The sequence below is a fragment of the Phodopus roborovskii genome, unplaced genomic scaffold (assembly GCF_943737965.1).
Source record: "Phodopus roborovskii unplaced genomic scaffold, PHOROB, whole genome shotgun sequence".
NCBI lineage: Eukaryota > Metazoa > Chordata > Mammalia > Rodentia > Cricetidae > Phodopus > Phodopus roborovskii.
The window spans coordinates 12,629,452-12,643,067 of record NW_026126636.1 but is presented as its reverse complement, the minus strand read 5'-3'; the positions used below and the strand labels follow the sequence as shown (position 1 = coordinate 12,643,067).

General features: G+C 44.1%; 1 pseudogene; it reads right to left on the bottom strand.

Moving 5' to 3' along the window:
• Positions 1-8,217: 8,217 nt before the first annotated feature.
• LOC127238450 (26S proteasome regulatory subunit 7-like) lies at positions 8,218-11,629 on the bottom strand (annotated as a pseudogene).
• Between the last annotated feature and the right edge of the window lie 1,987 nt (positions 11,630-13,616).

Sequence of the window (13,616 nt, the reverse complement as noted above, 5' to 3'; positions counted from 1 at the left end):
CCCACCTGCTGGGAGATGGAAACAGGTAGAAAAGGCAGGAAGAATCCTAAGAGCTTGGTGCTTTTGAGGCTAGCTCCAGGTTCAGTGAGAGAACCTGTCTCAAGGCGATGAAGTAGACAGAGACATAGCAGGGCACCTGACCTCCTCTGACCTCTGTATGTGCACACACATACAGATACACACACACACACACACACAGGCATATATGCCACACACACACACCACACAGTATCATTAACACTTAAATAATTTTATCAGTAAAATAAAACAAAAAGGCACTCCAAACCACACACACACACACACACACAACCAAAAACAACAAAACAAAACAAAAAACCTACCCCAGAACAAAGCAAATACAAAAAATTTCTTTATTAAATATAAGCCTTTAAAAATGTGTTATATGGCTGGGCGTTGGTGGAGCAGAGCACACTTTTAATCCCAGCACTTGGGAGGCAGAGGCAGGCAGATCTCTGTGAGTTCAAGACCAGCCTGGTCTACAAGAGCTAATTCCAGGACAGCCTCCAAAGCCGCAGAGAAACCCTGTCTTTAAAAACAACAACAACAAAATGTGTTATACGTGGCTGGAGCGATAACTCAGCAGTTGAGAGCACTGGCTGCACTTCCAGAGGACCCAGGTTCAATTCCCAGCATCCACAAGGCAGTGAAAGCCTGTTTACATTCCCAGGGGACCCAACACCCTTTCTACAGACATACATGCAGGCAAATCACCAATGCACATAAAATACATAAATAAATTAAAAATGCTTTACATGCTGCTGGGAAGTGGTGTTGCACACCTTTAATCCTAGCACTTGGGAAGCAGAGGCAGGTGATCTCTGTGAGTTCTAGGTCAGCCTTGTCTACAGAGCGAGTTCCAGGACAGATGGGGCAAACACAGAGAAACTCTTTCTTAAAAACTCAAAAAAAGTTCTATATGGCTGAAACCAGGCAACACTTTACTCTCTTTTTTTTTTTTTTTTTTTTTTTTTTGCATATAGAGTATTTTTTATTTAATTTTATATAACAAAGTCCAATTAAATGAAAACAAACATTTATACACAATATTTGGGAATTTGGGCGTCGTTCTTTCCAAACTACTTCCTGCTGGTAAGGGGCGCTGTCTTGGGGGATTCGAAGAAGATTCAGATATCCTAGCTGTAGTCTGTAGGGCTGTTTTGTCCAGCTGTTTGGAATGTAGGATCAGCTTGTACTCTGTTTCAGGCGGTCTGGTGTGATCAAACCACATTAGTCTGGAAGGAATCCACATCTTTTCATTTTCTGTGGAAACAAAAATAGAAATACTTTTCCCCAGTAACTTGTTCTTCAACTTAAATTTTGGAGTCAAAGCGTTTTTTTTTGTTTTTTTTTTTTTTTTACATGTTGATCCCAGTTCCCTCTCCCTCCCTCCCTCCCTCCCTCCCCCCAAGCCCTCCCTCCCTCCTTCCCTCCCTTTTGCCCTCTCTACCCTCTCCCATGCACTCTAAACACCCTCCCCTCCCAACCCCCCACCACAATACAATATGTAGGGGAATGCCATCCAGTTGGGGTCATGTAGATCTGACAGGTCCTGTGAAGTAGGGATTAGGGCTTCTCTCCTATCTCTAGAATAAGGCAGTTATCCCTCCATGGGGGATATGTTTGCAAAGTCCTTTTGTGCACCAGACACTTTACTCTCATATCATGATTATATAGAGGTCTTAAACACTACTTGGAGTACTGACTACCTTATATGTTGAATTATTTAAGTGACACTTGCGGGCTGGAGAGATGGCTCAGCCGTTAAAGGCTAGGCTCACAACCAAAAATGTAAGTGACACTTGCTTATCAATTATCTTTCAGTTTTGCTACACGGGTTAGATTATTTTTTATGTGCAACGAGACTCTGAAATTCTATCTCTTCTACGACTCTTTGAGTTCCCACACCACCTTCACTGTCAACTTTTTGGGATTTAGAACCGCCATGGAAGCCCATGTCTGCTTGTCTGTGAGGTAGGAAAACTTAAATGAGGAGGAAAAACAAATCGCCACTGCATGCGGGTGGCATCATCTCCCAGACTGGAATCTTGGACTGCGATCGTTCATCCACCCCTCTCCACCTCCTGAGTGTAGCACATTAGTGTCCTGCTGCTGGGACTTTTCCCACTGTGATGGGCAGTGTCTTCAAACTGTGAGCCAACACGGAAAGCTCAGCTGTTAAGTTGCTTTTGTCAGAGCTGTGAAACAAAAGTAACTAATATGCTGTCTCCTTCACTACAGTGGTTGGTGCTGCTCCCAATCACATTGCAGTGTATTCCAACTTCATCTGCGTGCTCATTTGTACTGAGTTAAAACAATCCCTTCCTGCCTGCATATTAATATTTAACTTTCTAGCTCTTGAAGTCTAAGCTTTATTTGTATGTGCTCTCTCTCTCTCTCTCTCTCTGTGTGTGTGTGTGTGCATGGGTGTGTTTGCATGTGTGTTCACATACTTGGGAAAGCCCAAAGTTGACCTAAGGTGTGCTTGTTCTCCAATTTATTTATTGAGGCAGGGTCTCTCATTGCACCTGGAGCCTTCCTATTCCAGTTAGTTAGTCACCCGGTGTCCCTGGACCCTGTTTCTGCCTGCTAACTACCGGGATTATAAGTGGCCACCATGCCCAGTTTTTATTTTATTTTATTTTATTTTATTTTATTTTATATAACCAAGTCCATTTAAATGAAAACAACATTTATACACAATATTTGGGAATTTGGGCGTTGTTCTTTCCAAACTACTTCCTGCTGGTAAGGGGCGCTGTCATGGGGGATTCGAAGAAGATTCAGAAATCCTGGCTGTAGTCTGTAAGGCTGCTTTGTCCAGCTGTTTTGAATGTAGGATCACCTTGTACTCTGTTTCAGGCGGTCTGCACCATGCCCAGTTTTTATTTGGGTTCTGGGAATCCAAATGCTTGCTCTCAAGCTTGCAGGGCGTGTTTTGCATTTGCTCAGTCACCGCCTCCCCCAGCCCTGGTGTTAAGTTCTTTGAACATACATTCCGAGTCTTTTGTGTGATCTTATTTCTCTGTTCATAATTAAATCGTGGACTGGCTCAAGAATCTGACAATTAACACTGATTTAGGGTACACAGAAGTATATGCCTTGGAACCCAGGATCCAGGGTGTGTTCTGTGCACATTCATCATATCTCAAACTGCAGAGAGTGCAGCATCTACCTCCTAAGCTCTCGGGAATGAAGAGCCTCTCCCAAACATTTTCAACTGTCTAGAAACACATGATCACTCTGGAAATGAGTAACTGTGCCCAAGTTTTTCCAAGAATTACTTTGACTCCCTGAGTGTGCCCAGTGATTGTTATCACAGGTGAGGTAATTGCTATCCCAGGGGGAGGTGAGGACACAGGGTCACTCCCTCACTTCTCAGACCTGGCTGCCTCCTTCCACAAACCACCCCTGGGGCTTTCTCCAGGATCACTATCCTGCCTGCAGGAAGAAGTCAGGGGAGCGTTTTACAGTTTGCAAGCAAGGAAGTGAGTCAGGAAAGAGGACAAGTGATTTTTATCAGAATTAAAGGGATTCTTCTGATCTGGAAACTGAGAAAACGCTGGGCCACACAGGAAAAGGAAAATAATGACTGAGTTGTTTGAGGACTTTGTGAAAAGCCAAAGTTATATACCTAGTGCTTTTTAAATTTCTTCTTCTTCTCCTCCTCCTCTTCTTCTCTTTTCCTCAGCTTTTAGAGACAGGGTTTCTCTTGTCTGTCCTGGAACTTGCTTTGTAGACCAGACTGGCCTTGAACTCATGGAGATTCACCTGCCTCTGCCTTCCGAGTGCTGGGATTAAAGATGTGCACCACCACTGCCTGGCCAGATTTTTTACATTGGAGAAATTCAACAGTTTTCCTAACTGCATTATAGGGTGATTTCTATTTTCCTGTTTTTTGTATTTTCTTTGAGACAGAGTTTCACATATTCTGGGCTACCCTCTGACTCTATCTTGCTGAAGATGACCTTGAACTTCTGATCCTCCCACTCCCATTCCCAAAGGCTGGGGAAAATGGGATGTGCCACCATGTAGCGCCCTACACCACCCTGAGCAGTTTCTTCTGTACTGCGGAGTGGACCAGGAGTTACTGATGCCAGGTGGGCACCCGACTCACTAAACTCTACTCTCAGCCCTTACTTGGTGACGTTTTCCAGTGTTCACACTGGTGTGCAGACTCAGTGTTCACACCGGTACGGTTGGTACGGTTGAAATTTGCTCAAGGAACAGGTTTCCTTCTCACGTTAGGGGCCTTGTCTCAATGTATTTCCTGATTTTGACATTGAAATATTTCCATCATAAAACTGCTAATTTTCTGTGTAGCCCTGGGTTAGTTAGCTTCTCCTATGTAACAGTTTACCTTCTGCTCATGATTTGTAGATCTCTGCTTGGTGGGTGGGCATTTCACTGGGGGCTCCGTACTGTTATAGATAGAAAACTCGATCTTTCTTTTTTTCTTTTCTTTTCTTTTTTTCTTTTCAGTAGAGAACTCATTTATTTTGGATATACCAAACCAAAAATTTAGAAACAAGTCTTTGGGCCATTTTTATCAGTTTTAAGATAGGAGGAGGAGGAAGAGGATAGTGCTTTGTGCAGGGGATGGTACAGAAAAACACCACGCTTGGCAGCCACTGTTACCTTCAGGTTTTACTTTAAGTCCCATCCAGAAGCTATTACTTTCTAATAGCCTTGAGGGTTTTAATCTGGAAAATTCTGTATGAGGAGATATTAACCTTAGAAATCATTTTGGAGTTTGCAGAACTATAGAAAAATTTTAATAGCCTTTTCATCATTCCATCTATGTCTATGGCCAGTCAAGCTATGTGTAAGAGAAGACATTTATAGTTTCCCACTGGCCAGCATTAGAACTCTTTAGAAAAAAGAGCTGGAAACAGCCCTACCAGCCAGATCTGTGCTGTCACGTGGCAATACCATTCCTCACAGCAGCAGAGTGTGGGGTCCCCTTCTTAGTGAACCTCATGTGTTTAGGAAGATCACTTATAAATATTAAAGTTTGCAATTTAAAAATAACCAATATAAACAATTTAAGGGGAGAAAGATCTATATTATCTCAGGGTTCCAGAAGTTTCTGTCCATAGTTCTTAGCTGGATGATTCTGTTCCTGCCAGTGAGGTAGATGTTCATGCTTTAATCCCAGGACTCACGATTAAGAGTCCAAGGCCAACCACATCTACACAGATTGATCCAGTCCAGTATGGATCTGAGAACCAGACAGAATTGTGAGTTCTTTTGTCTCCATAAGTCAAGGCATTAATTTATCCACATCTTCACATCCACAGAGGGATGTGATCCACAGGAGTATCTGATACTTAAAAGTCATGGTGATGAGGATTCAATGGGGCAGCACCTCCTTAGAGTCTCAGCAGACACGGGCCATGTTCTTTCTTTTGAGAAAGTTAGTTCTTTGAGGATGAGGTATAATGTATTTTGGTTGTATTCATCCCCCATCTCCTCTCATTTTATTCTCACCCGATTTTTTTGTCTTCGTATTTTTTTTTTCTCTAACCCACGGAGTCCTATTACTGCTGCCATTATACTTTTATGTGTATGGCCATCCACTGGAGTATGGTGGACCTAGCAGGGGCCATACCCTTAAAGAAAGATGTTTCTTCTTCTCACAGTAGCTACTAGTTCCAAATGGCTCCTGAGCTAGAGGTGGGATTTTGTGGCCATCCCTGCCCCCCCCCCCCATGCTGGGATTTGGTCTGGCTTGAGTTTGCACAGATATTTGTGCCTGTTCTCACCAACATTGTAAGTTCATATGTGCAATTGTCTTGTTCTGCCTTGAAAACACAATTTATTTGTTGTGTATGCATATTTTGTGTATGTGTGTGTTTCCACAGCACAGATGTGGAAGGCAGCAGGCAATTCTCTCTTTCCACTGTGTGGGACCTTGGGATGGCATTCAGGTTGTCAGGCTTAGTAGCAAGTGCCTTTACCCACTGATCTCACTTAAAAAAAAAAAATCTTTTGATGCAGGGTCTCTCTGTGTCGCTCTGGTTGTGCCGGGTCTTGCTCTGTAGACCAGGCTGGTCTCAAACTCAGAGACCCACCTTCCTCTGCCTCCTGAGTGCTGGGATCAAAGGCGTGTGACACTGCCACCAGGTGAGCCATCTCACTTGTATGGAGGTGACTTTGGAAATACTGTTCAGCTTTCCTGTGCCTAATTCTCCTCACTTGCAGAGTGAGAACCGCTGAGGGTTGACTTGCTAGAACTGTTGTAGAATTTACACGTAAAACAGCAATAGACTCTCACATGTATTGACTTCATAAAATACCGGTGCACTCATTACTCGTGCGATTTTCTTTTTATGTCTAAAGTCTTAGAGAAAGAAAACATGGATTTAATAAGGAATGTCTGAGCAACGACAGAGTGGCTCAGCATGTAAAAGCACTGGCCGAGTTCCACCCCTGGAATCCGTGGTGGAAGGAGAGGTCTCACTCTTGATGGCTGCCTTCTGAGTGATTGGCACACAATGTGGGGATGCTCCTGCATGCCTGCACATAGCCACGAGGTAATAACTGTAGCACTACGGGTAGTACCAATGACACATCGCAGGGAATGTCTGAGTGGGACACAGTGTTGAGTGGGCAGTAGTGGATTCCATTGTTTCACATCACACAGACATCATGTCTTCATGCAGGATCATGTCTCTGAATGGGACTGCCAGTCACTCCAGGGACTTGGCAGTAGGGATGATCTTCCTACATCAGACCATAGTTGGGTCTCTGGGGAACTGCTTTGTCTTCTGCCATTACAGTTTCCATTATTTCAGGAGAGGTGTGGGCAGGTCCACATATTTGATTGTCCAGCACCTGACTTTGGCCAATTTCTTGGTTATACTCACTAAAGGAGTACCACAGACGATGGCTGCTTTGGGGATGAAGCATTTCCTCAGTGATACAGGATGCAAACTTGTCTTCTATGTCCACAGAGTGGCCAGGGGCATGTGCATTGGTAGCACCTGCTTCTTGAGTGTCTTCCAGGCCGTCACCATCAGCCCCATGACGTCCAGATGGAATGAAGTGAAACGCCAAGTTTCTGAGTGCATGGGGACCTCCAACATCTTGGCCTTGTGTTGGATGGTAAACATGCTGCTATATGTCATTGTTCCAATGAGTGTCACCAGCCAACAGTATGACACGGAGAAAAGGAATTTCGAATACTGTGGGGTGGTTAGTACCAGAATCTTGTATCCGCTACATCTCATCCTGTGGTCATTTTATGATGTGTTGTGTTTGGGGCTCATGATGTGGTTCAGTGGCTCGATGATCTTTATCCTGTACAGGCACAAGCACCAGGTCCAACACATCCGCAGCACCAGCTACTCCCTTAGATCCTCTCCAGAGTCCAGAGCCACCCAAAGCATCCTTGCCTTAGTGAGCACTTTTGTACTGTCTTACGTCCTCTCCTCTGTCTTTTCATTAACTGTGGCTCTTTCCAATGGTTCCGGTTTGTGGCTCGTGAAGACCTCTGCTCTAATGGCTGCTTGTTTTCCTGTAGCTAGTCCTTTCATTCTTATGTCTGGAAACCACAGGATCTCCGTGCTCATCTCTGCCTGCTGTGGAAAGAGGTAGCTCTATAGTTCATGAGATTTTTATCTTGTGGTGTGTGTGTGTGTGTGTGTGTGTGTGTGTGCAAACATGTATGCCACAGCATGCATGTGGCGGTCAGGGTCAACTTGTGGGAGCTTGTTCTCTCCTTCTTCCACATGGGTTCCAGAGATTAGACTCAGTCCCTCATGCTTGTCAGCAAGCACCTTAACCTGATGTATTCGTCAGGGTTTTCTAGAGGAACAGAACTTATAGCACATATCTCCCTCTCTCCACATATATATTCTGATTTGTTTAAATAAAGAGCTAGGCGGGAGAGGTTAGGTGGGACTCCCGGTTAGACACAGGACTCTGGGAAGAGGACAGGCAGGAGATGCCAGTGAAAAACAGAGTCAGATATACAGAATGCAGGGGAGGTAAAAACAATAACAACAACAACAAAAAGACATAGATTAATAGGAGCAGGTTAATTTAAGTTATAAGGCCTAGTTGGGAACATGCCTAAGCTAAAGTCCTTCCTCCATGTTATTATTTATTATTGGAGGCTTTTTTTTTTAAGGAATTTTTAAATCTTTTATTTTTGTGAGGTTACCCAAGCCCAGGAGTTCTCAAAGCCTCTGGGGATCAATTATATGTCATATATCCGGGAGTAGCGCTGAATTTGGCAAAGACTTGATGACCTTATTTACGGCTTCCAAGAAGTCCTTCTCGGTAGCAATTTTTCACCATGCTCGGATTGCAAACATACCGGCTTCTGTACATACACTTCTGATTTCCGCCCCAGTGCTGTTTGGACACAGTTGGGCCAGCAGTTCAAACCTAATGTATCTTTCAACACTCATTGAGCGAGCATGGAGAGAGATGGCGAGTCCGACCCTCTAAATAGGGTAAGCCAAACTCAATCCAACCTCCCTGGCCTCATCAGCACTGGATCCAAAGTATCAGGTCGGTTAGTGGCCTTCAGGAACTTGGATGGTACCTTGAGGATCAAAACCATCCAGCTGATTGGTCAGTTCCAACATGGTTCTCTGCACGTCATTGTCGCGCCCCCCCCCCCGCACCATCATCAGACCGAGCCCCTCCAATGGCATCAATTTCATCAAAGAAAATAAGACAGGCTGTTTTTGTTCTGGCCATTTAAAAAAGCTTACGAACCATTCGAGCTCCCTCACCGACGTATTTCTGTACGAGCTCAGACCCAATAACTTCAATGAAGCAAGTGTCAGTCCTATTAGCAACTGCCCTAGCACAGAGTGTCTTGCCTGTACCAGGGGAACCAAACAGAAGCACACTCTTCAGAGGCTCAATCCCAAGGTTAACACATCTCTCTGGATGGAGTAGAGGGGTTTCAACTACTCTCAATTTCTCAATTTGTTCCTTATAGCCACCAAGGTCACTGTATGTAACGTCAGGTTTTTCTTCCACCTGCAATAATGGTAACTGTAGGGTCAGTCTTAGAAGGTGGTGGAATGTGAATTTGATATTCATTTCTGTCCACACCAATGCTCATCCCTTCTTCAATGTCAGTAGGTGCCTCCTGACGCTGAGATCCACTACAAACGTGGCAAACTGCTCCACGTTGATAATGTATTTGGGGTCCTCTGAATCAGCGTTGATTATCTTTGTACACCTTGCAACCTGTAGGGGCTGTTCACTCTGAAGTGTCTGTGTATCTACAGCCAGATCCCAGAGGGCTGGTGGGACCAGGCCAGCGTCCAAAAATTTAAGGTAACACCTAAAGGACTCTACATCCTACCATAGAGATACTCGTTTACCCATGTCCATTGCTGATCTATTCACAGTAGCCTGGAAATGGAAACAACCCCTAGATGTCCATCCATTGATGAACCGATAATAGTAATATATTTTAAATTAAAAAATGAGCATGTAGAGATGTTCTGCTTGGATATATGTCTGTGCACCATGTGTGTGCCTGGTGCCCAGTAAGTCAGAAGAGAGGTCTGGGATCCTTTGGAACTGGAGTTACAGACTGTTGTAAACTATCATGTGGGTGTGGGAACTGAACCTGGGTTGTCTGGGAGAGCCAAAAAGTACTCTTAACTGCTGAGGCATCTCTCCGGCCTTTTTACTTTTCTCTTTTCACAACACTGATATAGGTGTAACTCACAAATAATGGCTCCCCCCCCCCATTTAAGACCGGCAACATTTATCTGGGGAAATTTACCTGTTGAATGGTTATAACACATTTTTTAGAAGAGGAGTGTTCAAAAGAGGACCCTAAGAGAGACATACAAGGATCTGTCTAGGAAGGGAAAAAAGATAAGATCTCCTGAGCAAATTGTGAGCATGGAGGTGGGTAGGGGAGAGGGTAAGAGGGGATAAGGGAGGATGGAAGGGGATGGGGAAAATGTATAGCTCAATAAAAAATGATAAAAAAAATAAAGTATAAAAGAAGAAGAGGACTTTTCAAGTTCGGTATCATGGCACACACCGGAGGTGGATCTTCGCAGTGCGAGGCCCGCCTGGTCTACTTAGTGAATTGAGGACAATCTGGGCTACACAGAGAAACCCTTTCTCAAAAAAACAAAACAAAACAAAAAACAAAAACAGAAACAAACAAACAAAAAAAACAAACCAAAAAAACCCCCAAAATAAATAAATAAATGAAGAGGGCAGTTCAAAAGAAATTTTATCCAGGATACAAATGATATATTTTGGTTCTTCTGATTAAAAATTTTAAGAGGAAGAAACCAGAAATATAATAAAAATTACATAAAATAGCCCAAAGTGGCTTTATTTCTAGCACTAAGGAGACAGCTGGGAAGATCTCTTGTGATGGGAGATGCGATTCTGTAAATATGTTTCTCATACTGGTTTAATGAATAAAGCACTGTTGGCCAATAGGAAAGTATGATAGGCGGGACTAGGAGACAAGGAGGAAAGAGGAAGGAGTAAGGAGGAGTCAGCATGGAGAGACTGGAGAAGGTACAACGGCCAGCCGCCTCTCGCTGGTAAGACCACGTGAACATACATAGAAATGGGTTAATAATTAAGACAGAGCTAGCCTATAAGAAACTAGTACCTGGCCAACAGCATCATATCAAGTACAGAGTCTCTGTGTGTTAATTGGGGCTGGCGCGGCGATGGGACAGACCAGCGGCGGGAGGAAAAACATACTCCTTACAGCCTTGAGTTCAAGGCCAGCTGATCTACAAAGTGAGTTCCAGGAAAAGCCAGGGCTACTACAAATATCCTGTCTCAAGAAACAAGGCAAAACAAAACATAGATAAAATAAACATCTTTAATTAATTAGTTAATTAAATTTTTATTAATTAAATGTAATCCTTTATTTTACATCCCTACCACAGTTTCTGGTCCCTCCTCTCCTCCCATTCTTTCCCCCTCCACCCCCGTCAATCTACTCCTCCCCTGTTTCTGTTCAGAAAGAAGCAGGCCTCCTGTGGGTTTCAAGAAAGCATGGCATACCAAGTTGAGGTAGGGCTAAGATCCTTCCCTCGTATTAAGGCTGGGCAAGGCAACCCAGTATGAGGAATGTTTCCGGGAGCCAGGCAAAGTATTAAGGACAGCTTCAGCTCCCACTACCAGGGGCTCCACAGGTAGACCAATACACAACTGGCACGCATATGTAGAGAGTTAGGTCAGTCCCCTGCAGGCTCCCTGGCTTTCAGTTCATACTCGGTGAGCTCCTATGAGATGGGCTAGTTGTTTCCCTGTGTTCACATGTGATGTCCTTCACCCCCCTGGCTTGTACAATCCTTATCCCCTCTCTTCTGCAGGATTCCCCGAGCTTGGTCCAGTGCTTGGCTGTGGGTCTCTGCAACTGTTTCCATCAGTGACTAGATGAAGACTCTCTGGTGACAATTGGGGTAGTCATCAATCTATGGGTATAACAAAATATTGTTAGGCAGGAGAAAACAGTTGACATTGTTTTCTCCACTTGTGTTTGATTCTGTCCTAGGTCTCTGGGCCACCCAGCCTCTGGGTACCTGGCACTCCAGGCAGGGTCAGGGATGGGCTCACTCTTGCGGTAAGGGTCTGAGGCTGGGCCAGTCATTGGTTGGCCACTCCTGCAATCTCTGCTGCCCCCTATCCCATAGGTTCCTGGAGGTCAAAGATTGTGTTGCTGGGCTGTGGTCCCTCCCTTAGAAGTCCCACCAGGTCTCAGGAGATGGCCAGTTCAGGCTGTGTAGCTGTGTCCACTATTGCTAGGAGTCTTAGTTGGCTTCATCCTTGTAGATTCCTGGGAGTTTCCCGTGTACCAGGTTTCTACCTGACCCTGAAATGCCCCTCCCCCTCCCCAGTCATCTCTTCAGTACTGTCTCCCTCCGTTTACCCCCAGCCCAGTCCCTCATGTTCTCATCTCACCTGGCCCCAGTCCATTCATAATATCTTTTCTATGTCCCCTTCTCTGGGAGATCCATGCATCTCCTTTGGGTCTTCCTTGTTTCCTAGCCTCTCTGGGTCTGTGGATTTTTATCCTTTACAGCTAATATCCACTTACAAGTGAGTACATACCATATTTATCATTTTGGGTCTGGGTTACCTCATTCAGAATGACATTTTCTGTTCCCTTCCAGTTGCCTTCAACTTTCCTGATGTCATTGTTTTTAACAGCTGCATAGCAGTCTATTGTGTAAATGTACCACATTTTCTTTATCCGTTCTTTAGTTGAGGGCCGTCTAGGATGTTTTCAGGTTCTGGCCATTATGAATAAAGCTGCTACAAACATAGTTTAGCAAGTGTCCTGCCTGGTCCTGCAGCCAGTTAGTCCCAAATAAACACATAGAAGCTTCTGTTAATTATAAACATTTGGCAAATGGCTCAGGTTTCTTATTGGCTAGCTCTCTCTTAATTATTAACCCATTTCTATTAAACTGTGTGATGCCATGAGGCTGTGGCTTAACTGCAATGTTCTGGCATGTTAATCCCTTCAGCAGTTACATGGCATTTCGCTGGCAACTGTATTCCTCTTCCCAGCATTCTCCTAGTCTGGTAGCCACTCCTATCCTTCCCGCCTGGCTATATCCTGCCTGTCCCTTGGCAGAAACGACATTTATTCATTAACCGATAAGAGAAACACATATTCACAGCATACAGAAGGACATCCCCCATCATGTGCTTATGATTGAGTATCCTTTGGGTATATCCCGGGTCTTGAGGTGGACTGATTCCCAATTTTCTAAGGAACTGCCATATTGATTTCCAAAGTGGCTGTACAAACATTAATTAATTTTACATCCTGACCACAGTTCCCCTTCTTCTTCTTCTCCCAGTCTCTTCTCCTATCCCTTGTGTTCCCCAACCACTCCACCTCCATTTCTGTTCAGAAAAGGGCAGGCCTCCCATAGATATCAACAAAACATGACATATCAAGTTGCAGTATTAAAGCTGGGTAAGGCAATCCAGGATGAGGAATAGGGTCCCAAAAGCCAGCAAAAGAGTCAGAGACAGCCTCTGCTCCCTCTGTTAGGAGTTCCACAGGAAGACCAAGCTACACAACTGTCCCATATATCCAGAGGGCCTTTGCCAGTCTCATGCAGGCTCCTTAATTGTCAATTCAGACTCTGTGAGCCCCTATGAGCCCAGGTTAATTGATTCTGTAAGTTTTCTTGTGATGTCCTCAACCTGTCTGGTTCCTACAATCCTTTTTCATGCTCTTCAGCCAGATTCCCTGAGCTCATTCCAGTCAAAATATGGAAAAAAAAAAAAAAGAGAGAATCTTTGTAGAGTGTTTTTGTATGTGTGTAGGACAATGTGTGCAAAATGTGTGTGGGTGTCATGGCACTCACACAGAGTTCAATGTGACCACTCTTTTTTTTTTTTTACAAGCTGCAAACTCTTATAATTTAAATGGACAATAAATATGAAAATTATTGAAACTGTATGGAAGTGCTTTTTATTGAGACAAAATACTAAAAATGTACAACTTGTGTGAATTTTCACTTGGACCATATCAAGGATTCAAGAGCCACACAGCTTCAAACTTAGCACACAAATCATTAGAGAGACTTGTTTGCTGATGAGGACATCTGGGCTTCATA